This window comes from Enhydra lutris, unplaced genomic scaffold, assembly GCF_002288905.1.
Source record: "Enhydra lutris kenyoni isolate GAN:26980312 unplaced genomic scaffold, ASM228890v2 scaffoldscaffold1, whole genome shotgun sequence".
NCBI classification, from domain to species: Eukaryota; Metazoa; Chordata; class Mammalia; order Carnivora; family Mustelidae; genus Enhydra; species Enhydra lutris.
The window spans coordinates 65,174,040-65,201,042 of record NW_019154085.1 but is presented as its reverse complement, the minus strand read 5'-3'; the positions used below and the strand labels follow the sequence as shown (position 1 = coordinate 65,201,042).

The 27,003-nt window shown below is 42.3% G+C and overlaps 1 protein-coding gene across 1 annotated transcript in view; it reads left to right on the top strand.

Moving 5' to 3' along the window:
- LOC111145371 (serine/threonine kinase 39) overlaps positions 1 to 27,003 on the top strand; it is a 297,684-nt gene that overhangs the window by 21,724 nt on the left and 248,957 nt on the right. The window lies entirely within an intron of this gene.

Here is a 27,003-nt window from a genome sequence, read left to right as displayed (position 1 = left end):
TGAACCCTGCAAGCTCTGGTTGCAAAGCACCTGTCCTTTCCAGGGTCCCTTGTCTCCTCTGCCTTTGCTGTTTGATCTGCCTTTAGGATTCTCGAGCTATCGGGACAGAGTGCATTTCTAGAAGGAAGGTCCCTATTTTTAAAGCAACATCAATGGTTTGATGCTGCTTTAGTGATTCTGCTTTAACTTTTAGTTGAGCTAAAACTTGGCGCATGAGGCTGTCCCCAGCTTAGATTGCGTTGGCATCATTTACCAGCTTTGTGACTGTGCGCCACTTCCTTGGTGTCATCCTTCACGGTGTTTCATGATTAGAATCAGGACCCTCATATCAGCCTTGCCGGACAGTAGACTGTATAATAAATAACAACGATGATGATTGTAATTACACAGGTAGTGCAGAGGAGCTATTATGTATCAACCTCTGGGCTAAAAGCTTTCTGTAGATTGGGTAATACCAAGGAGGAAGCTTCAGTTATTCCCATTTTGTGTAGAAAGTCCTCAGTATGTGAAGTCTTTTTACTTTTTTAAAGATTTTCTTTTTATGCCGGGGAGGGGGGGAGCACTCCTGTGTGCACAGGTGAGGAGGGAGAAGAACAGAGGAAAAGCAGACTCTCCAGTGAGCTCCATGCTTGACCTGAGCCAAAACCAAGAGTTGGAGTCTTAACCAACTGAACCACCCACCCTCACCTGTGAAGTATTTTTACATTATTTTAATTTTTCATACCACTGTACCTTTCCATTGGAATGGATATTTGAGGATTCACTGACTTAGAGAATTCACTGTCATTCATTAAATTTGAACACCTATTATATGGTCATTAAGTTAAAGTGCTTCTCTTCAGGTGTTTTATTTTAGTGATAACTTTTTAAATATATAACTAATACTTCAAGTCTGTGTGGTTAAAAGATTAATTTTATGATAACTGAAGCACTAATTTAAACAATCACAAATAGGAGAAGCACAGACAGAAATGCCTACACTCCAAGCCAATTTTTATGTGTCCTTCAAATTAATTAATGCTACTATGTTGGTGGAAAGGACTCTGGAGATTATGTGAGAGGACCAGGAATCTTTTAAAAATGCCCTTTATTCGTCCTCTCATCCTTTCTTCTCTATTATACAAAGTGCCTAAAAAATTCAGTCAATAAAGAAATTGCATAAAGCAGCGATCCTCATGGCCTGTCATCTATGTAAATCAATGCTGGGGATGCTGGGAGGATTGAAAATGTTATTAACATTAATGTGAAAACATTGACATCTGTAAAGAACACAATTCTAGCAGTGGACTCAAATACGTTTCATTATAAAAGAGAAAGCGGTAGGGTTCTGCTCATGTACTTCCCGACATTGAAACCAGACCAAAAAGTTCAGTCAAAACAGCAGACTATTGAACATTTAAAAGAAAAAGACAAAACAAAAAACCCCACTCAAATGCACCCCGGTCTGAGCGATCCTCTAATACCCTGCAATCTCTTGTTAGGTAGTACAGGACTTTGTGTCGGTTAAGAAAGTTTTTCTCCACATGTTGGAGAAGGTGGAACCATGCTTCTCAGAACATGAAACACAGGGCGGGGGCGGGGTGGGGGGAAGTGATGAGTCTGTTCTTCAGAAAGACACGAGCAACTGTGAGCTGACCAAAGGTGAGACCATATACCTCCCTGCTTTGATCTGATCGCAGGGCAGGCTGACGATTCTCCATGTTTTTGGTGTTTGCGAGCTCTAGAGTGTGCCAGGCGTTGCTGCATCTTGGCGATAGAGAAGCCCTCTTTGGGATCTGACCTTGAGGAACTCCATCTACACGGGAAAACAGGGAACTGATCGTATCCCATCGAGGTGGAGGTGTGGAACCAAAATTTTAGAGCTAATTGCTCCATCCCCAAAGTCATCCTGTGTTTTTCATCAGCAGCATGTCATATAGAGTCCTTGTCAGGATTGTAAAGGAAGGGATTTCAAATTCAGTTTGTTAAATTCCCACCACCCACTGTGTGTTGTAAAGTTTGTTCAAGACAGCATTGTAGCGAAAGATCCACAGGACTAATGTTTTGATAAAAGCTCGATAATCCTCATCATAAGAACCGTTTCTGAAGTTCAGCGCTGTCTCTACAAACACACGTTAAATGCCAGCATTGGTTGAAAGTATATGCATGTCTGGCTTTTGGATGTGCGTGTGTGGACATCATACTTTTACCTTGCATGTAAACTTTGGACTCTGAGGTAGTTTAAACTCTCAACAAGGAAGAGGAATGATGAAAAGGAACAATGGTTTTTTTGTTTTCCCAGCAACTAAATTTACCATTGTTCTGAGAAATCAGCAAATGACCACAGGATGTGAATTTAATCCAGCTGAGCCTTTGAACAAAGGTATTCTGGTTCTAGTGGAATTTTTTACTTCTCATCATCCTGCTCACATGTTCACTTGCCCCCCCACCCCAAATCAACAAGAGTTCACTATGACTTAACCCCACGCCCACAGGTAATGATTTTAATACAAAAGAAATGGACTCGGGGAAACAAAAGGAGCTATTATTTCTGACTCTATCTTATAGGTCAGCACTCAAGTCAAAGACTTTTACCTTTTACTGGAAATATATTTTCCTATGTAAGGTTATTTTCTGTGAAGGCCCACTTTAAAGTCAGACCCCTTCCATGCAGCCTAGATTGAAAGTTGGAAGAGCTGTTTGATTAGCAGTGAGTCAAGATGTAGAATCTTACGGTCTTCTCAGTTGCACACATGTGCAACGGTACCATCTTTGACAATTTAGCTTTGTTTTTTTTTTTTTTTTTTTCATCCAAAAGAAACTAAAACATTTGGTGGAGAACTGTTTAGAACCAGAGCTTGCCCTGGAAATGCTGGCTTTCATTTTATGGACTGTTTTTCTTTTTCTTTTTTTTTTTTTTTCTTTTTTTTTTTTTTAAAGATTTTATTTATTTATTTGACAGAGAGAAATCACAAGTAAGCAGAGAGGCAGGCTGAGAGAGAGGAGGAAGCAGGCTCCCTGCTGAGCAGAAAGCCCGATATGGGGCTCGAACCCAGGACCTGGGATCATGACCTGAGCCGAAGGCAGCGGCTTAACCCACTGAGCCACCCAGGTGCCCCTGGACTGTTTTTCTTGATCAGTTGAAAGAGATTTTGACTTGTCCTTTGGCATTGCCTGTCCACGTCATGTCTTTGAGAGAAAAGCTCTGTCCCGTATTAGTTGTCTCTTATACTCATCAGTGTTTTATTAATACCTCCTCTGCCTCATTTAATACTCCTATCAAGCCAATGGGGAAACCAGAACCCAAAGATTAAAAAAAAAAAAAATTGCCAAGGTCAGATTCAGTTTCTCTCTCGTTTAAGTCCGTTCTCTTAACTGTGACTGGTCCACAGCTTAGAGTGGTTTGCTCTCTGTCCCAGGGGACCCCCCCGTCCCCCAGGGAAGCCAACAGCATGTTCCCTGCATCCCTGTCAGAAGGCTTTGTTTGGCATTGATCACTGTTGCTCATTGAGCCGTTTAGTTTTGTTCCATTACTTTTTCTCACATTGAAGGTTGTTAACAAAGAGCAATCTTGATTTCCATGATTATTCAAGTACACAAGGAAATGAATGTCAACTCTTCATCTCTTCTCTGCGAATGTTCCCTTGCATGCCTTTATGTTTCCAGGTGCCCTCCATACCAAAAGGAGTGAGTAATGCTTACACGGTGAAGTTTAACAGAGGCTTGGGAATCAAAGTTATTTTTCCATATCTGTGTGTGTGTGTGTGTGTGTGTGTTTGTGTATCTAGATGGACGCAAGAAAAAAGAGGTTAAAGAAACTGAACTTGCCCTCCATGCTAACATCAAGGTAAGTGAGAGCCTGGATGGTATCTGTGAGGTTGTGAGCACAGTCTCATCTTTTTTTTTTTTTTTAAGGTTGATTCCAAGAAGTGGTTTTTTGCTCCTAAGCCTGAATTCTTAGCCAACACAGATTGCTAGAAAAGCAATTGAGAAACCGAAGGTCCATCCATCCATCCATCCATCCATCTATCTATCATCTATCTATGTTGAGAGAGGAGTGCTAGCTTGCTACAGACCAATTGGAGAGAAAATTAGGGATGGGTTAGAAGCTTTCTTTTGTGGAAGCCATCTGTCTGACTGGCATTGGGTTTGGACAGTGGAGGGAGAGAGGAGACCTACAAACAACCTTCTGTGGTCTAGTAGTAGGAAAGTGACAGGAGCCAAAGGAAAAATCTTCTCCCTGGGGAAGGGGATGGGAGGGCTAGGAGATCTTAGCATGGGGTGGGAGGAAGTCCCCTGAGTCATGACTTATCTGTACTCTGCAAGGCAGCAAAATCAGAGGTAAGTATATATGGAAAGTCTCTGAACACACCCTAAGTATCTGGAAATTTTTTTTTTTTTAACTTACTTCACATAAAGATACATGTTTGGCTTACCAAGGTGCGTTAGGTACCACATAGGACCAGTGAGAGAATTGAGATTTTTGCCCAGCCAAGGGAACAGCGGTACCCCACAAGGACTGGTGTGTTGCCTTCCAGGGTGCCTAGGATCGTTGCTTGTCTGTTAGACTGGTTACGTGTTCTCACCTAAACAAATACTACGGGATGGAAAGGGACAGAGAAAAGCAGCAATCATCCCTCATTTCATACTGCTGTGTTTGAGTTCTTTCTGATGATAAGGCAGTTGGTGATCAGAGCAAGTGACCCTGCTGCCCCAGGTAGGTCTCTGCTCCTCCTGGTCCTGCTGGTCTCTTTTTTTACTTCTTTACCCTTTTTTTTTTTTTGGCATATTATTTAAGCTCCTCTGTTCTCTTGTAAGTGTGGTCCAAGTCTGTTTTTTCTTTTTTTTCTTTCCTCTTTTTTTTTTTTTATGCCTTAAAGATTTACTTATTTATTTCAGAGAAAGAGAGAGAGCAGGAGCAGGCAGAAGGAGAGGGACAAGCAGACCCCCCATCTGAGCAGGGAGCCCGATGTGGGGCTCGATCCCAGGACCCCAGGATCATGACCTGAGCCGAAGACAGATGTGTAACTGACTGAGCCACCCAGGTGCCCCCCAGTCTGCTTTTTCAAGTAATCTTTCATTATGCCTCCTCAGCACTATTTCCTGAAAATAAATGGCGAGTCCCACCTTTTTTGCCTTTGTAGGCCCGCTGGCCACATTCCAGCAGGCTAAAAATCTCTCTCTTTTTTTTTCTAATATATTTTCTGTGTGTCTTTTGAGGTTCAAACCGAAATGCCTATCCCAAATCCTTGATTTATGCAGTTTTTAGGGAAAATCACTGGAAAAGGCAGCTATGTGGGCATAAGTTTATTTGCACCAGTAGCTTTTAAGTTCTGCCCCAGGTTGATATCCTGAGTAAGGTTTGACACAGCTCTTGCCACTTTGTGGGGGCTGCTTGGCCATCAGTCTTTTGACTGTGCTACTATTTTCTCTATGTATTTATTTCACTTTTTCCCCCACCCCCGTTTTCTTTGAGAATTCTCTTCTGTGCTCTTGCCTTTACCTTCTGTGCCTGGAATTACCTTTGGGGAAACATGGCATCTTTTTTAATTTGCCTCTAAGCCCTTCCATTTGAACGTTCAGGAATTTCTCTCATGGCAGTCAAGTTCCATGGGTGCCTTGGCCCTCGCTCTGGCGAACCTACCTTGATGGAGCATTGGCCATGAGCTGAGAGAGTAGAGGATCTCCCACCTCTGCCCTTATCTGGGTATGGTGGTGTGTCTGTACCCCACAATCACTGTTTTTGGTCAGTCAGCTTCTTGTAGAAGATGATACATGCAGACCCTGTGAAAGGGAACTTTCCCCAGGCATTCTTGTGGGAATTTTCTCAGCTTTTTGTGGTTCTCTAAAGGCTGCTTACCTATTTTGGACATCCAAGGCAGACTGTTGAACCCTCTATATGATGAAACAGATACCTCCTGGGGACTTCTGTGAGTGACAGCAGCAGTGTTCATGTCCCCAAGAGAAAATCTTTGTAGGGCAGAACACAGGACTGTTCCATGGCACCTTCTTCCAACTTCCATGGTCTGGTGCTGTTTAAATCTTTTCTCTGTTAGGATTCCCATCAGCAAGAGTCTTACCAGTAGTTTCCACTTGTTGCCTCCTTGATGACACCGTATCAGAAGATGTTTGTTTATATGATCTGTATATATTCTGGTATTTTCAAAGTAGAATTTAAGTGATTTGCTGCTAGTATGCTGCATCTGTCTAAATCATGACTCTAACCCATGGACTTGGCTTTGAAATTAATAATTATGCATTTTTTTTTTCTTTTAAGAACACTTTGATTTTCAGGGCTGGCTTTGAGATCTCTAACTATCGCCAATCTAAATCTGTACGTATACATGATTCTTCTTCTGTGGTAATGAAAATTGATAGGAAATTGGATAAGGTAGATCTATAATGGAATTATTCCTTGTGCGACATAAGGAATTCCAGGCATCCCTCGTGGATGTTCTTGGGAGAGTAGGATGCTTTATTTATTTATTTTTAAAAGAGTTTATTTATTTGAGAGAGAGCAAGCGAGCACAAGCGGGGTGGGGAGGTAGAGAGAGAGGGAGAAGCAGATTTCCCGCTGAGCAGGGAGCCCAGGACTCCGGGATCATGACCTGAGCGGAAGGCAGAGGCTGAAGGGACTAAGCCACCCAGGTGTCCCAAGTAGGATGCTTTTGAAGATACTGGTTGAGCTTCACTGAAACACATTATCACCTATTTGGGTTTTGGGAGTTTGCTCAGCTTCATAAGGAAATGCCCTGTGGCAATACAGCCCTCGGGGTCCTGAGAGAAGTCTGTTTTACCTGACACGGCACACCTGCTGCTGCTAGGATCCCAGGGCCCTGAGCTGACTTTAGCCCAGCCAGCTCCCCCCAAGTACCGAGGCTGTTCTTAAAGACTTTTGTCCCCAGACATTGTTGGGAAAACCGTCCTGGAACTGAGAAGGGGTGAGCTATGCAGGTATTCACCAAGCTGGGGAGTGCCTGGTGCCACCATGTTGAGACCACCTTGGTGGATCAAAGCCCTCTCCTGTTCGTGAGGTCATCCATGGCTAAGAGGCACCATGGTGGAATCAGCTTTGTTTTTAGAAGGCTGAAAGCTTATGGATAACGTCTTCTTTTGAAGGTGGCTTATAACAGAGTTTCTCTGCCTAAGACTTGTATTTCTGTAAAGTTTGTTCAAGCTAAACATGGCGTCTTGCCACTTCATTAGATGACTCATCTCCCTGAAGAAAGACATTTAGCCCTTTTTCCTGAACTACCCCCAACCCAGGAATTTCTTGCAGGAATTCCAAGGAGATCTTTAAACAGCCAAGCACAACTTTTACTTTGGTGTGTAGGCACACTTCTGTTTCTGTCAACATAAATTAGCCCATTAAGTCATAAAATTAGGAAAATATTTTGTGCCTTGTGTTTCTTATTTAACAACTCGAATCAATAGCTGGCCTTAAAAAAACAAAACAAAAACAAAAATCCAAATCCGTCCCAGCTGGGTTGACAGAACATCATTTTACTGTTTGCCAATAGTAAGGATGTACCTTCTCGGGGAGACGAGAAGACTTTCCTCTGTCACCCTCTGATTTCGTTCATTCTTCCCCATCCATCTTTCTTTGGTCACCTCGCTCTTTTCTGCCTCTGCCCTGTGGATTGGGTGGGCAGAGGAAAGCCTAGGAGCGTAGCGCTGGGAGTTCTTTCTGCATCTCACTGTTTATTTCCTGTCTTTCCTTCGTGTTACAAAGTTTCTCCTTACTTTTATCAAGTCTATGAATGACTTCCTTTGTCCAGCTTATTGGAATGCCCTGTGGGAGGGGTGCTATGCAAAAAAAAAAAAAAAAAAAATTGTATTGCATAACTGCTCAGCCCTTGGAGATGCCAGATCACACTTGGCACTGGAACGGACCCTGCTCTCAAGCAGGTCCTATGAGAGCAGGGTACGGTGGTCTGAGAGGTGGCTCTGTCCTCCACTCTAGTCCCACGGGGATGACCTTTACCCCAGCTGTGATAAAAGACTTATTTCATTTTTTCAGAAATGCTTGTGTTTCCTTAGCCCAGAAGGGGATGTGTCCATGTGTCCGTGTTCGTGTGTGTGTGTGTGTATGTGTGTGTGTTTTCCATGTATGGTTCTTTCCAGCTGGCCTTCTTCACAAATGTCATGTTTGTCTCCTGGTCACCTTGAGGGAACTGACATTCGTGACTAATTATTAAAAAGGACAGACTTTTAGTTTCTTTTGATGAAAACAAAATCCCAGAGAAGTCTGTTAGATACAGTGTAATTGAGCAGGTGACATGTTGATGTTTGGGGTTTGGTCCACATCCAGAAAGCATAGAGTTTTTGGCATGGCAACTGAAGGAGCCAGAAGCTCCAAGGTGAACTTCATGGACTTACTACAACACTGTGTGTCTCCTCTGAACTAATTCCAGGTCTTTAAACTTAATAGCAGACAGCCGGGCCAGGCGGTCACCGGGCTTAGGAAGGGTCATCTTGGATCATAGAATCGTGCCATGGGCTCCTATCCAACAAACATATTTCTTTTTCTTGTAAAATCAAATGAAATCCCCCTCAATTTGGAGGGTGTTGAAATGGCAGCGGTGGGGGGTGTGTGTGACTGTACTCTTCTGTCTGTTCGGTGGTAGCAGTAATGGTGTGCAAGAGGGCTTTGGCAAGAAATGATGGATATAAAGTAGCTCTAGAAATTAAATTTCTTTCAGAATAGGGTGTTATTTTGGTGTAGGCAGTTGCATATGATGCTGATTCTAAATGGTGAAATCTTCACTAATTGGCCTGTTAGGTATGACCAAGTACAAACTCCCGGGTAAAGCAAGCCGAAAGCGTGAATCAGGGTGTGTTCCTAGAGCTTCTGAACAGTGATAAAGGCTGGTGTGTGCTAATGCGAAGAGAGCTCCAAGACATATACCGGAGGGGAAGACGTGAGGAAGAGAAATGTTATTTCCTTGGGAGAGGAAGTAAGGCAGCAAACCAAGACAGTATGTTGGTGCCCAGATGTCGAGGGTGTAAGTAAGCCTGCTTCGGAACCCCCAGCCCACTGTCATGAGCAGGCTGGGCTGGACTCCCAGCCAGAGGATGCTGTGTCACATTAGCTTGGGCCTTCATTCATACCCTCCGCCTGACTCTGTCCTTGCCTTCTTTTGCCCATTTTGAATGTGTGTCTGTTATCCTTTCACTTGTGTATGTTCTCGTAAAACATCTTGTTTTGTGTGCATTCCCCCCCCTCCCCGAGGTGAAATTCATGTGGCACAAAAATAATCCTTTTAAAGCGAACAATTCAGTTGCATTTAGCATACTGACGATGTTAGGTGACCCTCACTTCTATCTATTTCCAAAACTTCGGTCACTCCAGAATGAAACCCCGTTCGTGAACCTATTCATGAAAGCTATTCAGCAGTCACTCTCCATTCTCCCTCTCAGCCCCTTGTAACCACCATCTGGCTTTCAGTTTCTCAGGATTTCCCTATTTCATAGAAATGGACGTGTATGGTATGTGACCTTTTGTGTGCGTGTATGTATTTTTCAGTCAACGCCATTGAGGTTTAATTTACATCAGCAAAACGTACACTGTTAGTGGACCTGATGCATGTTTTTTTCTTGTTTGTGTTTGTATTTTGCATCTTTTGCATTTATTTACTGCAACTGTATGGGGAAGGCCCATTCGTCACCCTCGTTTTGCAGATGGGGCCCGAGACTCAGGGAGGCCGTTTTGCTGCAGGTTACAAGGTTTCTGAGTGGCAGGCGGGATGTGAATGTAGACTGGCTCCAGAGTCCACTAGAATCCATGCTGACCACTGTTGTCCATGGCCTCTCGGATCTCTGTATGGTGTCAGAGCCTGCTTTTCCCCAAACAACAGTGTGCTATTTTCCCATGTTGATAAAAAGTGGCTAAGTGATATTTGTATGTACCAAAATTAAATTATTTCCTCACTGATGGATTTTTAGATTGTTTCTTTCTTTTCTTTTCTTATTTTCTTTTCATAAATCATATTGAAAGAAAGATTAAGGATCAAAGAAAATTATAAAGTAATATATGTTTGTTGTAGAAATATGGCCCGAAAGGGCGACTAAGCCAAGAAACACATGTATTTCCCTTCAGAGGTAACCACTGCAAGCATTTTGAACAGCGCTTTCCAATCTCTTTTATGTGTTTTTTTAATAGGGGAAAAGAAAACCGTTTAGGAGAAGGAATGATACTGTGAATGAAGTTTTGTCATAGAAAATTTATGATATACCGTGAACATCTTTTTATCTAATTAATAAAGTGAAATTTGCAAAGTGCTTAAAAAGTGACAGGGACTATTTTAAGCGTTTTATTCCATTTCACGGGAATCATGTGAGGTGTGCGGCTATTAGAGCAAATGAAGATATTTATGTCTGTTTTAAACTTACATGAGTGGTTTTGTGCTCTAGCTCATACTATTTTTTAAAATTTAGAACTATGTTCTTAATGATTAATCTATTTAGCCTGCTATGTTTACCTAGACATTTGTTTCCCTGTGGGTTTTCTTATTTTTTCCTCCATCTCTCGGTTCCCACACAGAGCAGTGCAGGGAACATCCTTATACATGCTGTCGTAGGCCTGTGTCAAAGGATGAAAATGTATGTCCAGGAATGGGATGTAAGGAATATGGGAATATGTGTGTGTGTGTACACACACACACACACACACACACACACACACATACATATATGTATGACTAAGTACTGACAGAAGCAGATTCTTTTCCTGAATAGCTATGTTATAGTTTTACACAACTTTTCTATATACTTCTGGTGGTTTCAAAAATATGTGTATAAATGCCTAGAAAAAGGACCAGAAGGATATATACCAAACCAGCAACACTAGAAACATATACAAGGGGACTGGGGGGAGATGAGCCTTACCATGTGATATGTTTGATATGATTTTTTTAAAGATTTATTTACTTATTAATTTTTAGTAATCTTTACACCCAGTGTGGGGCTTGAACTCACAACCCTGAGATGAAAAGTTGCACGTGCTACGGACTGAGCCAGCCAGGCGCCCCAGTGATTTGATATAAGGAGACTATCTTCATGTGTGACTTGTCATTATAATTGCCTGTTTAAAAATACGGTCTGAAAACATGACCTTTAGCTAAAGTTTACTATTTTATGCTGTGAACACTTTTGGAATTGTCAGTGTGTGGGTTAAAATTAGTCATGGCACATGAAATGAGTTCTTTTGCAACTTGGTGCTTTTTGAAGTGTGCTCTAAGCAGTTTTCCTGGTAAGATCTTCAAACCTTCCTCATTTAATGCAGGTCCCCCATGTCTCAGGTGGCTCAGGGAGGTTCCGTGATCTTCCCAAGGGCACAGGGTCAGGAGAGCTGGCCAGGTTTCATGTAGAGGACTGTTTCTGGAGCTGTAGTCCAGCGTAGAAGTCTTCTTTCTGAAGCACTTATTGACTGGACATCAAGGTTGGGAGGAAGGTGGGAGCTGTTTTCCTGCAGGTGAGGTAGGGAGGAAACATTCTCAGGAATGGTAAGTTTCAGTAACTTCCTTGTATAAACACTTAACTGAATGAATGTATGAGTTTGCTGTGTTTACTGAGCACAAGGTATTAAGATAATTTTTGCCTTACAAGCTACTTCTTTCTGTAAAATGAAGGTGTGTGGTCTTTAAGTCAGGCCTCAAGCTTCCTTCTTTTCACCTCTACTGGAGTGAGAATAGCAAAGGTTCTGGATGACTGAAGAGATAATTCTTAACTTTTCAAAGGTGCCATTCTCGTTCCTCTTGGATATTAGTTCCAACTGAGATGCCTCATTCTTTTCATGAGCCCCAATGAGTAAGTATCAAGAAGTCACTTTTTAGGTAATTGTGACAGTGGGGCTGTTATCTGCGAGGAACCCTCCCATCTCAGGCCTCGTCACCTCCACCCACACCCTGAAAACGGTGTACAGTTTGGTTTACAACAGAATCAGCTAGTCTGTGTCTGAATTTTACTTTCAGGACCAGTAATAAGAATATTTACATGCATGTTCCGTAATGAAAGAGGTGTTTGCTCACAGGTATGGTGAAAGGTTTCCTAATACAGATTTCCTCTCATGAGCTACTTGGAGGCAGAAGACAGGGTGTTGATGAGGCTTTATGAAGTAGGCATATGTTTACTACTTAAAATTGGAAAAAAATTTTAAAAGTTCATTGAAAAGCAAATGAAGGCCTACGGTCATAACTTTAAGACAGGAATTTTCCTACCAGCAAATATTACCTGGAGCTCAGTGGTTTAGAGGTGAAAGGCACAAAAGCATGGTTGAGAAGGCAGAACTTCTGGGTTCTCTCTTGTTCCCAGGGTTGGTGAACTCTGGAAACTCTAGAACAGAAATGACCATTATGAACAGGTACACATGTGTGGAAAGTACTTGGTGGATGTGTGCTAACCAATGAATAATTAATACTACTTCCTCTTGACTCATATATTTGAAATGAAGGATAGTTGGTCTCGTTGCAATATATACTTTTGTTGAGCAGGGACGTGGAGCCATCCTGCCATATTCAGTAATACTCTTAAAATGAAATAGGTGGGATGGGAGAGAGAACAGTCTTGCTTTGCCTTTTGGGTAGGTTTTTTTTTTTTTTTTTTTTTTTTAATTGTCTTGGCTGGTGGTTACTGGTACTTTTTGTCCTAGCTTACTGATTGTGTAAGATCTTTAAGTTCAGTTGAGAGGAACTGAAGTTTCAGTTTCCGTGGTGGGATTGGATGGCCACAGGGAAGATGGGCTAATTAGTCACCTTTCCTTTTTAAACGATACAACGCCGACTCATGACTGAAATTTTGTTGAGTGTGTTTTTGCCTTATTTCAGAGAAAGGCAAATGGAATAATAATCAAATAGTGTATCATTTTGTGTAGATTGCCCTTCAGATAAAAAGAAAACCTTCCCTGCTTTTCTCACAGAAAATAAAAAGGAGATTAAAGATTTTTGAGTGTAGATTTTAGATCCGTTGTTCAAAGTGTGACAGTTTGCTTAACTAGTAGATAGACCAACGGGATTGTGTGTGTGTCTTGCTGTGTTCCTGTGTAGCCTGTATGATCTGGGAGCTGGTAATGAAATATACAATACCTCTAAGCTAGAAATTTGTATGAAACCACACATATATTTTCCTTTCACAGCTGTTCTCTTAGCCTGCCTGTGTGGGCCCTTTTCAAGAAGGGGTGGGAAAAAATGGTGGGAAGTGACCTTTGAAGTGAACTTCTGATATTTGCATTACAATTCTGTGGGTTTAAGCTTTTAATTTTTACAATTGTGGGTGGTATTTGTGAAGAGTATCAGCTTCTAGTAGGTTCTGGGTAGTGGCAGTCTAATCCTTGCAAAAATATCAGCGTATTTACATGCCTCTTTTATCCGCTCTACTCTCTTTAGAGTCACTGCCCTTGCAGCCTGGGTGGGAATTGAGATAGTTTTCAATTATGTTAGTACAGTATAGTAATAGAAAAGTTATGTATTTAAGTAGACCCTGAGCTTCATGATTGAGCCTTATTTTTTTTTTCCAAAATAAATGTTTTCCTGGTGATCTGTCTAGAATTCCCTTCATTCTTTTTACAAAGTCTAACTTGTTAAAATTCATTTGATTTTGTTTAAGATTTTCATCACCGTCAATAAAAATGTATCAAACTGCTTCTGTACAATTTCTTCACTCAGGCCTGGGGATGCAAAGGAGTGGAGCAGAACCTAAGATTTCTGGAGGTTAACCAAAATCGAAGGTAGGTAGGCTTCTCCAGATGTAGGTGGAACAAGGCAGAGAATTTGACATAAGGGGGATTTTGGTTCCCCTGGAGGTCCAGTGAGCTTGTTTTCTCAGGTGAGGCTGGGCTGTGGTGTAAACATACCGTGACATACAAGCCTGAATCACAGGAGCTTAACACAGCTGCGCACCTGGGAGAGTCAGCTCTCCTGTAGCAGCTCCTGGCTCGTGGGAGGTCAATCAGGCTTGTGGTCTGATTGCTGCAGGAGGGGGTGAGCTGTCAGAGCTTTCCTCTGCCGCGGCACTGCTCCCGTTGTCCTCCGCCCAGCCAGCCACAACCCCTGCCTGTTGCAAGGCAATGTTGTGCTTCCGTGTGAGGAAGGAGATGGTGATGTGCCTGTCTCACTGTGTGACTGTAGACTGGGATCTCGGAGAAGAGATGGGAGCCAGAGATGAAAGTTTGAGAGGTCTTTGTCATAAAGGAAAGAGTGGAGTAAGTTTCTCAGGGAAAGTATACACTTAAAGAGGCTTTAGTTTTCCATGACGGCTTTTCTGCACGTAGTTTTCTTCACAAACCAGGCAGCTTGCCGCCCTGGGAAAGTATACAGATAGCTGTTGCCCCTAGCTGTTGCCCCTGTCAGGAAAGTCAGAAAGGTTCTGTTGGTGCTGCTATTAATTTTCACGCTATGTTGACATTGTCTGCTTCCGAGAGTGTGCTGGCACTTGGTCGACTGATCATTTCAGGGTGATGCGATCTCGTAGGTTAGCATGTCCTTACATCTCCATGACAACAGGTTGTCTTAGCCAGAGCTGAGGTGGTGAGGTGTAAAAATTGCTTATTATTACTATTTTTTTTTTTTATCTGCATAGGATTAGGAAACACTTTATATGTACCCATGCATAGCAAACGTTAGGAGGACCCTGGCTTGTCTGTGATCTTTTTTTCCAAGAGTGTTCATTACCTGGATTTTCTCTGATCTTTTTTTCCAAAAGTGTTCATTACTTGGCATTGACATTAGAATGTGTGACCATGCTTTTGCTACTCCACCCAGGACATCCACCAAGAAGGGACCTGCCTGTTTTGGGGAATGTTTATGCCCCCGTTCATCTCTGATCTTGCCTTTCCCACCCCTACTTTTCCTTCTCAACAGTTCTTTCTCTGTACTTCTCCCTTCCTGGATTTTGGGAGTAGGCAGACCTGGATTTGGAGCTTCTCCCCTGGACCAGCAGTTTGACATCGTGCAAATCACTCTCTGAGACTCAGTGACCTTATCTGTAACTTGGGGCTGAAGTGCTGCCTCATGAGATTCTCAGTGTTCAGTAACATGTGCAAAATATTGCTGTACCCACCCCATTTTAATTGCTCAATAAATGTTAAGCTATACTTAGTATTCTTATCATTTCCTACCTTTCAAGGCATATCTTAAATAATTCTGTCATGAAAACTTTGTCTTCATTATTTCGCCAGGCCGTGGATACAATTTACAGTTCCCAGGAAACCCAGCAAACCCACCATAAGTTGAAAATACTGTAAGTTGAAAATGCATTTAATACACCCAACCTACCAAACATAGCTTTAGCCTAGCCTACCTTAAATGTGCTCAGAATACTCACAGTAGCCTACAGTTGGGCAGAATCAAAACCAAGCCTATTTATAACAAAGGGTTAAACATCTCCTGTAATTGATTGAATATTGAACTGAAAGTGAAATGCATGGGTGTCCCTAGGTTGGTTGTTTCTCCTCGCGATCGCATGGCTGGCCAGGGGCTGCGGCCGCCACTGCCCAGCATCACGAGAGACTGTCCTACTGTGTATCAGCAGTCCAAGAAGAGATCCAAATTCAAAATTCGAAGTATGGATTCTCCTGAATACATACTGCGTTTGCAGCATTGTAATGTCGAAAAACAGTGAAGTGGAACCATCGGAAGTTGGGGACTGTTGACACTCCGTTGAGCTGCCAAAGCACTTGTGATCTCTGCTGGTACTTGTATTGTTTTTTGGATTCATGTACTTGTGTGCTGAGACTTACCATCCCACAGGGCAGTAGGTGTCCTCCACTCATTGCTGCCTCGGCTGCCTTGCCTTCTTTGTGTGGTGCAAGTAATAAAGGCTTAATTAAGGGTTAAATTAAGTCAAAAGGAGATGGAAGGGGAAGGGCTCTATAGGTTTATAAAATAGTCCACCTATTTGGATGAATTCTCCTACGTTGGAAAATGTAAATACTCTTGAAATAGTACTCAGTTCCTTCCCCAGTTAGAATATATAGTTCATTTTCACTGTTCATGTCACTGAAACTTTAATGCAACAAAAACAAAGGAAAATTAAAGAAATAATGAAAGCAATGCAAATGGGATTAAAGATTATCAGTGACGGTTCCTGAGTTCTCAGAGGACAGCTTAATCCAACTTGGGTCATTTATAGAGCTGAGTAGGAGGCTTTTACTTCCCTGTTCCAGCTGCTTGCAAGGCTGACAACTTTCTGACTGGTTTTGCACAGGGGAAGTTGTGCCTGGTAAGGTAAAAGAGGGGAATTAAGTGAACCTCTCTGGAAGCTGGAATCTGATGATGTGAGTGGATTTACCTTGAGTTGCGCTCATAGTATGGATCCCGACTCATGTTAATGGGGTTGGTTTCCATCCCCTTGGAAGGGCATCACGAGGGTTTTGGAGACCTGTGTGAGTTCTCTCCTCCCTCCTTACCTACCTGGGATTGATCACTGTCTCTGAAATTGGATCTTCAGATATATCCTTGAGAAAACTCCTGTTTTTTGACTCCTTTATTCTCTTCTAGAAGTGAGTGGAATGTGGGGGCGTCTGTTTTATAGAACTGTAACCCCATAAAACGTTAAAGAATGCAGAGAGACTTTGGTATGCTGACACAAGTGCTCTCCACGTAGAGTTCGGGGTCATGTGGTTTGTTCAAAGTTGGCCACAGAAGCAAGACTCTCGATCTCATTTCTGCTACAACACTTACGCATCAGGTGTATCTTTATGCTTGTGCTGGGAAGTAGGTGTTGTGCTGTGTGCCCTGGACAAAGAAACATGGGTAGACATGCCAGCTGTGGACTTTTCTGGAGCCTGAAGGAGGCCCTCACGAGGACACTGCTGTCAGGGAGGGGGCTTTGCATCAGTGGTAAACCAGATGGACGTTATGGGGCAGGTAGAATCTACATGAATTGAGAGCTTTGACTTGAAAATCTGCTTATAAAGTGCTAAAACACATTTCCTTATGGTCTTGACTTAGTTGTCTTCTACTGAGTTGCTTTTTCAAAAATCTGCTAAGGGTGTTAAACCTGTATATATGAAAAACCCACTGTAACAAAACTTCTTATCCATATAATTCTCAAGAGTAAGTAATTTAAATTTGGCTTTAGAGATTTTGTCTTTTTTTTTTTAATTTAATATTATCGAGTCATTTTTTAAATTGTGACAACACATGCTCCTTAAAGAAAAATTAGGAAATGTAGGAAAAGCACAAAGAAGAAAACAAATTGTCACCCATAATTCTATCTCCAAAAGAAAAACAGTATTTTGGTGCTTACTGAGTGTTTATAAAACCGGTATTATATTGTACATGGTGTTTCATAACCTGTTATTTCTATTACATATATTATTAATTTCCCCCTTGCCATTACATATTATTCCAAGATAAATACTGCACGGTTATTGAAAACTTGCTTTTGAGGGTTCCCTGGCTGGCACAGCTGGTTGGGCGTCCGACTCTTGGTTTCAGTTCAGGTCGTGATCTCAGGGTCATGGGATTGAGCCGTAGGTGGGGCCTTCTCCAAGCTTGGCACAGGAGTCTGCTTAAGACTATTCCTCTGTGACCCCCTCTCCCTTGCACGTGTGTGTGTGTGTGTGTGTGTGTGCTTTCTCTCTCTCAGAAATAAATCTTTAAATCTTTTAAAAAAATGCAGCCAGGTTAGAAAAGTTTACAGGGAATACCCATATATCCATCACCTATCATCTGCTAATAATGTTTTACATAGTTGCTTTATCAGGTGTCCATCTGTCCACCTCCTCTGTCCACCCATCAGTCCACCTTAGTGCTCTTTTCCATGCATTTCAAAGGAAACTTCCATGCCATACGGTACTTAATTATGTTTGGTGGACACCATTATTCAAAGACTTGGTATTCCTTGAGCACACACAAAGGAAAGCCCAGACAACTTGCCAAGAGAATTTTGTTGGGCCTAGTGAAAAAGGATATCCAGGGATTTAAAATTTGCCTTGGAGCAAAGTATGCATCATTAGCATCTGAAGTGGCAGATAAAGAACCAGGAAGAAAGAGCTCTCTCTTCTGCTTTTATGCCTAATTCAGATTTCAGTATCCGGCAGGGAAAATCTTTAGAAGGGCCAACTCTCTCGTGCGTTGATCTGCACGCTATGATGCTTGGAAACTGGTGGATGGCCGAGTGACTCGCCGGTGGGTAAAGCGCCACAAGTGTGGTTTCTGCCAGCTGCTGGGGCGGGGGGGTGTCTGACTCCCAGCTGCCCTCCGGACCCAGGGTCCTGCTCTCCCTGCCTCTTCCACCTCGGGTGCCCGGGCAGGAGATTGGAGCCCTCTTGTTTCTGCTCTGGGTGGATTTCCTGCCAGCCTCCGAGTGACAGGTTCTTTCTTTTATTCCAGGGATGGTGGCGAAATGCTGAGGGGCCAGTGCGGGACAAGCTTGGCAGGCCCAGAAAACACCTCTTGTTTGTACTTCTTCAGTGCCTGCTTTTAAAACTGCCTTAAACCGTATGCCCCAAGGTGCACGGCCAGGTGTGGTGACCTTGCTTTGTGTCCAGTCCCTGTCACAGCACCTTGTGCATTTAAGCAGTGCTTGCCTGTCGTTAGGTGTCCCGGAATTCTTCTAGATGTTCTACTGGGCAAGCACTCAGTGCCTTTGACAAGCATTTCAAGAACACACATTGGTTCTCCAAATTGTATAACCTTTCCTTTGTTTTCAAGTGGCTGCAGGCCCTGAAGAGAGAGAAGGCTCTCTTTCTCCCCATCCTTTCTTTTCCCATGTTTCACATTCCAGAGTGTTCAGTCTCAGCGTCACGTCAACACCATTTAACATGATAAGAAGCCTCCAGTCTGACATTGGTGACAGCTCCGACATGTCCTTTCTCATACACTCAGCCTCGGCTAGAACGCCTTCCTAGGAACTGAGGTCTGTGAAGCCATAGTTTCACATAACTGGGTCCCCGAAGACAAAGTGATTCCTCTTCCCTTCTTTTGTCTCCCTTTCTTCCTTTTCATTGTTTTCTTGAGGGCAGCCGGTCATCCGGTTTCTGGGTAATCCGGGTAATCCAGGTAATCCGGGTTCCTCGATTTTTCCCTCAGGGAGTTTCAGTTCTCGGTGACTGGTCTGGCCACGACCTTGATACTTGGAAAGGATGTCTGGTTTCTTCCCCACCTCACTTCTCTCTCTTTTGTCTTTTAGGCAGAACCCTTCCCCCCCACCCCCCGACTCTTAGAGCTGTGGTTCTGTGGTGAGGGAGGTTTTGACCTTCTCTTCCTGCACCCTCTGGGACATCGGTCAATGTCTAAAGTTTGAGAAACCCTGCCCCAGGTGTGTGTGTGTGTGTGTGTGTGTGTGTGTGTGTGTGTGTGTATACGTGTATATATATATATATATATATATAAGTTATAAATATATATATATATTTATATACACATACATATACATATATACATATATATAAGTTATAAATATATATATATATATATAAGTTATATATATATATAAGTTATAAAATGCCATGGATGGAAAGATGTGTATATATATATATATACACATATATATTTGTAAATCTTTCCATCCATGGCATTTTATAACTTCCATGCCCTTATTATACTGTTCCCATCAGAAAGTTCATCTGCTCATCTAACCTGAGTCCCCTTATGCTTCCGTTAGTTGTTCTGAAAGTGTGGGCTCACTCATCATCTCCTACATATGATCGTCTTCCCTTAGCCTAATCTCAGTTAACTGTTAAAATTGTCTTATAGCCCCGTTTCTCTCTTTTTAATCTCTCCAGATATTTTCCAAAATTTTTATGTATTCTGTCTGTTACATTATAGTAACCCAGTCCAGAGAGCATGCTGGCAATTTGGACACTGCTGCATATGATGGAGCATGTCTTTGGGGTGGAATTTTGGGGTGGGGGGAGGACATCATGACTAATTGTGTAAATGACCAGTGGGAGAACAAGAGAACAGTCACTTTCCCTGCATATCAGAGGGAGTCGTGTGGAAGAAGACTTTTCCACGTCAGAAAAGACCTGGATACAGATCTTTACTCTGCCACTTATGAAAAGTTTGACCTTGGGTCTTTGTTTCTTCATGCATAAAATGGGGATGAAATACTTCTTTGGGTTGTTTGGAGTAAAAGTGAACGGGACTATGTCTGTATGAATGATCCTTGCACTTGTGAGTAAATAGAGGGACTCGGTGATTTAATTTACTGTGTCCTTGATTTGTGTTGGAGTGGATAGTCAAAACTTTAGGAGATCTACAGAGGTAGTTTGAATTTGATGATGGTTTTCAAACTGTTTTGTGCAGAAGAGTTCCCAGGGAGTCTGTTAAAAGCATGTGGGTCCCTCAAGCTATACGCCCAGAGGTTCTTTTTGGGAAGTTTGACCAAATCCCGGCATTTTTCTTTTTCGCAGTAACTCAAGTGGTTTTGATACAGGCGGTCCACTGGTAACACTTGCAGAAATCCTGACCTTCGGGGAAAAGTTCTCAGTTTTTCCCTATTGAGAATGATATTCTCAGTGGGCTTTTCATTTATGGGTTTTATGATATTGAGGTGTGTTCGCTCTATCCCTACATCATGAAGAGTTTTAACAGACATGGAAAAATGCTCGTCACTCAGTATCAGGGAAATACAAATCAAAACCACAATGCGATACCACCTCACACCAGTCAGAATGGCTAAAATTAACAAGTCAGGAAATGACAGGTATTGGCGCAGATGGAGAGAAAGGGGAATCCTCTTACACTGTTGGTGGGAATGCAAGCTGGTGCAGACACTCTGGAAAACAGTATGGAGGTTTCCTCAAAAAGTTGAAAATAGAGCTACCCTATGACCCAGCAATTGCACTACTAGGTATTTACCTCAAAGATACAAATGTAGTGATCCGAAGGGCCATATGCACCTGAATGTTTCTAGCAGCAGTGTCCACAACAGGCAAACTATCGAAAGAGCCCAGATGTCCACTGACAGATGAATGGATAAAGAAGATGTGTTGTGTGTATATATACATACATATATATATATGTATACACACACACACACACACACACACACACATATATATACACACACACATGCACACGTACGCACACATGTAATGGAATACTACTTAGTTATGAAAAAACTTGCTCTGCAATGAAATGGATGGAATTAGAGGGTATTATGCTAAGTGAAATAAGTCAATCAGAGAAAGACAATTATATGATCTCATTGATATGTGGAACTTAAAACAGAGGATCATAGGGGAAGAGAAGAAAAAGAAAACCAAGATGAAACAAGAGAGTGAGACAAACTATAAGAAACTCTTAATCATAGGAAATAAACTGAGGGTTGCTGGAGGGGAGGGAGTGGGGGATGGGGTAACTGGCTGATGGGCATTAAGGAGGACACTGGATGTAATGAGCAGTGGGTTTTACATAAGACCAATGAATTGCTGACCTCTACCTCTGAAACCAATAATACATTATATGTTAAGTAATTGAATATGAATTTAAGAACATTAAATATTAGGTGTGCCTGGGTGGCTCAGTCGATTAAACGTCTGCCTTTGGCTCAGGTCATGATCCTGAGGTCCTGGGATTGAGTCCTGCATTTGGCTCCCTGCTCACTGGGGAGCCTGCTTCTCCCTCTCCCTCTGTTACTCCCCCTGCTTGTGCTCTCTCTCTGACAAATAAAATCTTAAAAAAAAAAAAAAAAGGAAAATTAAAAATTAAAAAAAAAAAAAAAGAACGCCCCCAAACTAAAAACACTTGCGGAAATCCTGGCTGTGTGGCTACTGGGCCAGCATGAAGGAGGGGCCTCATTCTCCTCAGGATGCCTCCTTTCCAGTTGTTTTCTGTTTCTTTGGGGCCATTGACAGAGAATAATCTGAGCTATTTGAAGCAGGACAAAACTGTTCTTTGTTCTTGCTTTAATGGCAACTAGAGATATCTTTTTATTGGATGGTCTCCTTAAACATTATTTTGATTCAGAGTCCTAAATCTTTTGGGAATCAATTGAGGAACCCAGACTGGGAAAATCTCCTTGTTCATTGACTGATGGAATTGTGATTTGGGGTAGGAAAGGAGCCGTTGGAGGGAGGTGGTGTTTATTCTCAATGGGGGTTTTTAGGAGGCTTTGGGGGAGAAAAAGTGAAATGTGGATGGGATTTCTCTCCGTTTCAGATTGCATTCCTTTAGGAATGGGGTAAAAACGACTAGATTTCATCCACTTGGAAATTATTTTTGTCTGGTTTCTCTCTTTTTCCATTGAATTGGGCCTGGTGATCTAGAATATTGACTGTACTAGTATTTTAAAGAGTTTCTTTTTCCAACTCTTTCAAAGGCTGGAGGGTGGGAGACTGGCTCGCCGGGTGGACCTGTGATGACCAGAGCTTGCTAACTCCTGAAGTGAATGTCTGTCATTTTTTGACATAAGGACAAAATAAACACCCCAGCTTTGCCCAGAAATACATTTCAGTGCTTCTCCTGTGCTGCAGTTCTGGGTCTGCGTATGTCCTCGAGAAATCCTTTTCTGTGGGGTATGTTTTACCCACACTTTTCGTGAGGCACAGAGTCTCACTGCTAGCTTAAGCTTTGGCCTCTGTGGTGTGGGCGAATCCAAAAAATTTTAAAAAGAAAATCTTGGAAGGAATCTCCGTCATTTATTTAACAAATGAAAGCGTGAGGTAGAAATTAAAAGTCAACTGGGGAGGGTCAGTGGAAAATGCAAACCATGTGAGACTTGCCTTTCAAAAGTTTTAACTCCTTGTTGGTATTACGCTTCCCTGCCCCCCTGCCCTGCCAACTCCTTAAAGTCCTGTCAGAGGAAATTATTGAGTTGGAGACTGTGACTGTGAATCTTACATCAAAAGTATATAGACCAAAGAGTCAGATTGTCCTGGGCTGGTACCAGTCCCACGTAGAAGATGTTTGTTAACACGTCTTGGTCTCCCTGAGCTACAGGAGGTGATTGTTCTCTCTGATAACGTTGGGTCCCTGAGCCCACGGCAGGTAGACATTTCTGTGGATTTCATCATCATAAAACCAAGTAGAGAAAATACGGTTATTTATAAACTGGTACAAAAACACAAGGTGAATGTTTACCAAGGGTAGTAGAAGATGATTTATTTGCGAGAGAGAGAGAGAGAGAGAGAGAGAGAGAGAGCACGAAATGGGGGAGCATCAGAGGGAGAAAGACGCTCTGCTGAGAGGCGAACCCGATGTGGACTCTCTCCGGGGACTCTGGGATCATGACTTGAGGGGAAGGTAGACATTTAACTGACTGAGCCACCCAGGAGCTCCAAGAATGGGTTTTTATAATTTCTAATTTTAACTTGTGGTGTCCTTTAAATACATTTGTTTCAGAGTTGAGGATATAATGGTAGTTGGGGATGCTTTTGTCCTGTAGATTTCAAGTGTGCTGAGCTCTGAGTTAGTGGCATAGCATTTAATATTTCCATGGATTGCTTTTTTTTCCTCTCTCTCTCTCTTTCACCAGTCATAGTCTTTCCCACTTCTTAAATATTTTGACATAGAGTTTTTGAGACATGAGTTTAAAAACCCCAGGAAAATGTTAACGATTGAGAATGAAACTAAGGTGAGTGAAAACAGAACCTTATTTCTTTGGGCCTGTTTGGTCATTTTGCTTCTTGCTGGAGAATATGAGGAAATGTAACACAGGTCAGATACTATCATGAAACATAATATGACATCCAGACACTCTTGTAGCCCAAATATTTCTAAGACCCTGTTGACAGCTTAGTTATTTCAAGTAATTGGATATGGCTGAATACCAGTTGTCCAAAGAATTTGGATGTCCTTTTGGACTTTTGTTCAATATAAGTCCTGGCAGAAGATGTGAGAGTCTGCTTTAAAATAATGTTCAGGGGTGCCTGGGTGGCTCAGTGGGTTAAGCTGCTGCCTTTGGCTTGGGTCATGATCTCCGGGTCCTGGGATCGAGCCCCGCCTTGTGCCCTTTGCTCGGCGGGGAGCCTGCTTCCTTCTCTCTCTCTGCCTGCCTCTCTGCCTGCTTGTGATTTCTCTCGTCAAAAAAATAAATAAAATCTTAAAAAAAAAAAAAAAAGAAAGAATGTTCAAATATAGGGAATCATGGAATTCCTTAAAGTGGTGCCTTTTCACCAGTCACTTCGAAATACGATGCACGTTGCAAAACTGAACAGCTTCCTTCATTTTCCAGGATGGAGTTAAGTGGTTCCATGATAGGGTCTTACCTGTAGATAGCCATGTCTTGTTCTCCTGCAGACATTCTCCTGAAACGGCTAGACGCACGAGTTAAGGACAATGAGTAAACTACATGGGAAAGGTGACATTCTGGTGTCCAAGGCATTTGCGAATCTTCACAGAGAGGCTGCTGCTGGCTTCCATTTAAAGCCGAGAATGAGCTGCAGTGGTGTCAGCCTCATGTCTGCTGCCTGGCATAACCCTTGAGGTGTCAGGGTCTCAAGGGAAGCACAAAATACTTTTGGAAGCTAAAGCCCCTGACGCTCCCCCAGCCCCTCTGCTACTTTTAGCATCGCCTAAAACCCAGTGCCGTGACGAAGAATCTGGAGGACAGCTGGGAAAGTGGCATTGGAATAGCATAGCATACGACACCTCTTAGCCATGCTCAAGGGCTTAGGAAGCCTTAAAGGAAAAGCACCTTTAGAATACAGGCTGGTATTCCGTCTCTCTCTAACATTTATTCGTGTTCTGTATTTATCCAGTCCTACATCGCCCGTACACGTTTAAATACAGGGAGCTATTTCAGCGTGGAACTATACTTCAGGCATCCAGAGTTGTTTCTTGCCATGTCTCGTCTGTGGACTCTTACCCGATGAAGGCTAAGACTTTGTCCAAATCACCGTGCAGAGGTGGTGATGGTCCTCTAAGTCTGTATTGTGTTCTTTCACTAAAAAAAAAAAAATGTGTGCACACTCTCCAGGGCAGGTGCAGCCGATTTCCTGTTGTGCTTTGTGAGTTATTCTAGTGTCCTAGGTAAATAATCCCAAGTGAAATTGATGTATTTCTTTTTACTCACTTGGTTTGGCAAATCATTGACAGATAAATGATTCTATAAGCAATTTAATGAGCTACCAAATACAGTGACTTTTTTAAAGATTTTTTTTAAAGTTTTTTTTTTTTTAAGATTTTTAAAGATTTATTTATTTATTTATTTGACACACAGAGGCAGGCAGAGAGAGAGGGGGAAGCAGGCTCCCCGCCGAGCAGAGAGCCCCATGTGGGGCTCGATCTAAGGACCCTGAGATCATGGCTGAGCCAAAGGCAGAGGCTCAATCCACTGAGCCACCCAGGCGCCCCTACAGCGACTTTTTAATACAAGTCTTGAAGCTTCTGCATTTGGCATTGTTTCAGCTTTTATTTTGCACCAAAGGTGGGTTATCCCTTTGGAATTATTATACAAAACTCTGAGAAAAGATTCAAGTGTCTAATCCTAGGGTTAAGGCTAGAGTTTATGGTTCAATAACATGTTGGGGTGTTGTGTTGCAACTAATGTAATTATAAACACGTTTTAGAAACATGAAAAATGTTTATACTCTTAACTCACAATGTAAACAGCACAACCGGGAGCCATAATTACTGTGACTATATTTTGTGAGTGTGCATGTGTGGGTATGAATAAGGATTAGAATGTAATATGCAAGCCTGAAAATAGCTGTGCTTGGGTAATGGGATTTAAAAAAATTTATTGAGAATACTCTTTGTTGTTGCTGCTTAGCATGATTTAATTTTAAGGATAGGAGGAAAAAACTTTCGTTGGACTGGTTAATTATTTCTTCTGAGCCTCCATAAGAAAAAGAGTGGGATGGACAAAAAGGAATGCCTCCCAATACCAAATATTAATATCTTTATGTTTGGTTTCAAAACCTGTTCTTCATAGGAGGCAGTACAGACAAATACTCGTTTGAAGGAAATGACCGAACACTTCTTTCTTCCCTGAGAACATCTGTTGAATGTTGGGAGCATGGCCCCTGCTCTCCTCCATAAGGGGAACGGGCAAGCAGCCTGGTTTCGATATCTCCGACCCCCCATCCTCAACCTTCCTGTTCTTGACTTGGAAGTTTGGTTGAACAAATGTGTGGTGGCTCACGCTGTTTAAGTTGTCATCGGGAGCAAGCGGTGCATGTTCTGATGGAGGGACAGCTCTGGTGGCAGAGTTTTGGAAAGGACAAAGGTGAAGAGAGAATCAAGATTGTTTGTTGTAAAATGCAGTGATGGTTATAGTGGAGGTGATCATGCATTTAGTTTTATTACCTAAATCTCCTCCCCCCCCCCCAGTTAATATCCAGTCAATCAGCAAATCCTGTGGCTGTACCTCCAGATAGATCCCTAATCCAGCCACTTGTCTCCCTCCCTCTTCAGTCTTTAGCCATCATGAATTTGTGCCTGTCCATCTCTGGCAACTCCCTAACCAATCACGCTGCATCTGCTCTGGCTTCACGTTGCAACCTGGTGTCTACAGAGCAGCTGGAGTGAGCAGTATAAAATGTGAGTCAGTAGCTCTCATCAAAATTTTCCAAAGTGCTTATTTGGGCCGACAGGGCTCTTTCTGCGTGTTCATTCCTCTGCCTGCCTGTCTGACCGTCTCTTTTCCCCCCTACCCTCTCTATCAACAAGCTCCAGCCATACTATCCTTGTCTCTGTCCCTCAAGCTCTCCAAACTCATTTCTGCCTCAGGTCCTTTGTACGTGCAGCCTCTCTTCTTGGAATATTCCACCCACAGATCTTTGTGGCTCCTTCAATTCAGCGCAGATATCACCACCTCAGAGAAACCACCCTGGCCATCATAGCTTAAGATATCTTCCCACAAATTGATATAATATCTGTTTTGTCATAGCATTTATCACAAAATCAAATTCTTACTCATGATTTTTTAAGAAATCTATGTCTGTCATTCCAATTAAGATGTAAACTCTTGGAGGGCATGCCCCTTTTCCTCTCTGCCTCCTTGCCAGTACCTTAAATAGTGCCTGACATGTTCTTAGAAGCTCAATAAAGTCTTTGAATAAATAAAAAAAACACATAGTCTTTGTCATATGATTGTGTGAACTATAAATTGAAGTTTGTTTTCAACTTTGAGAGG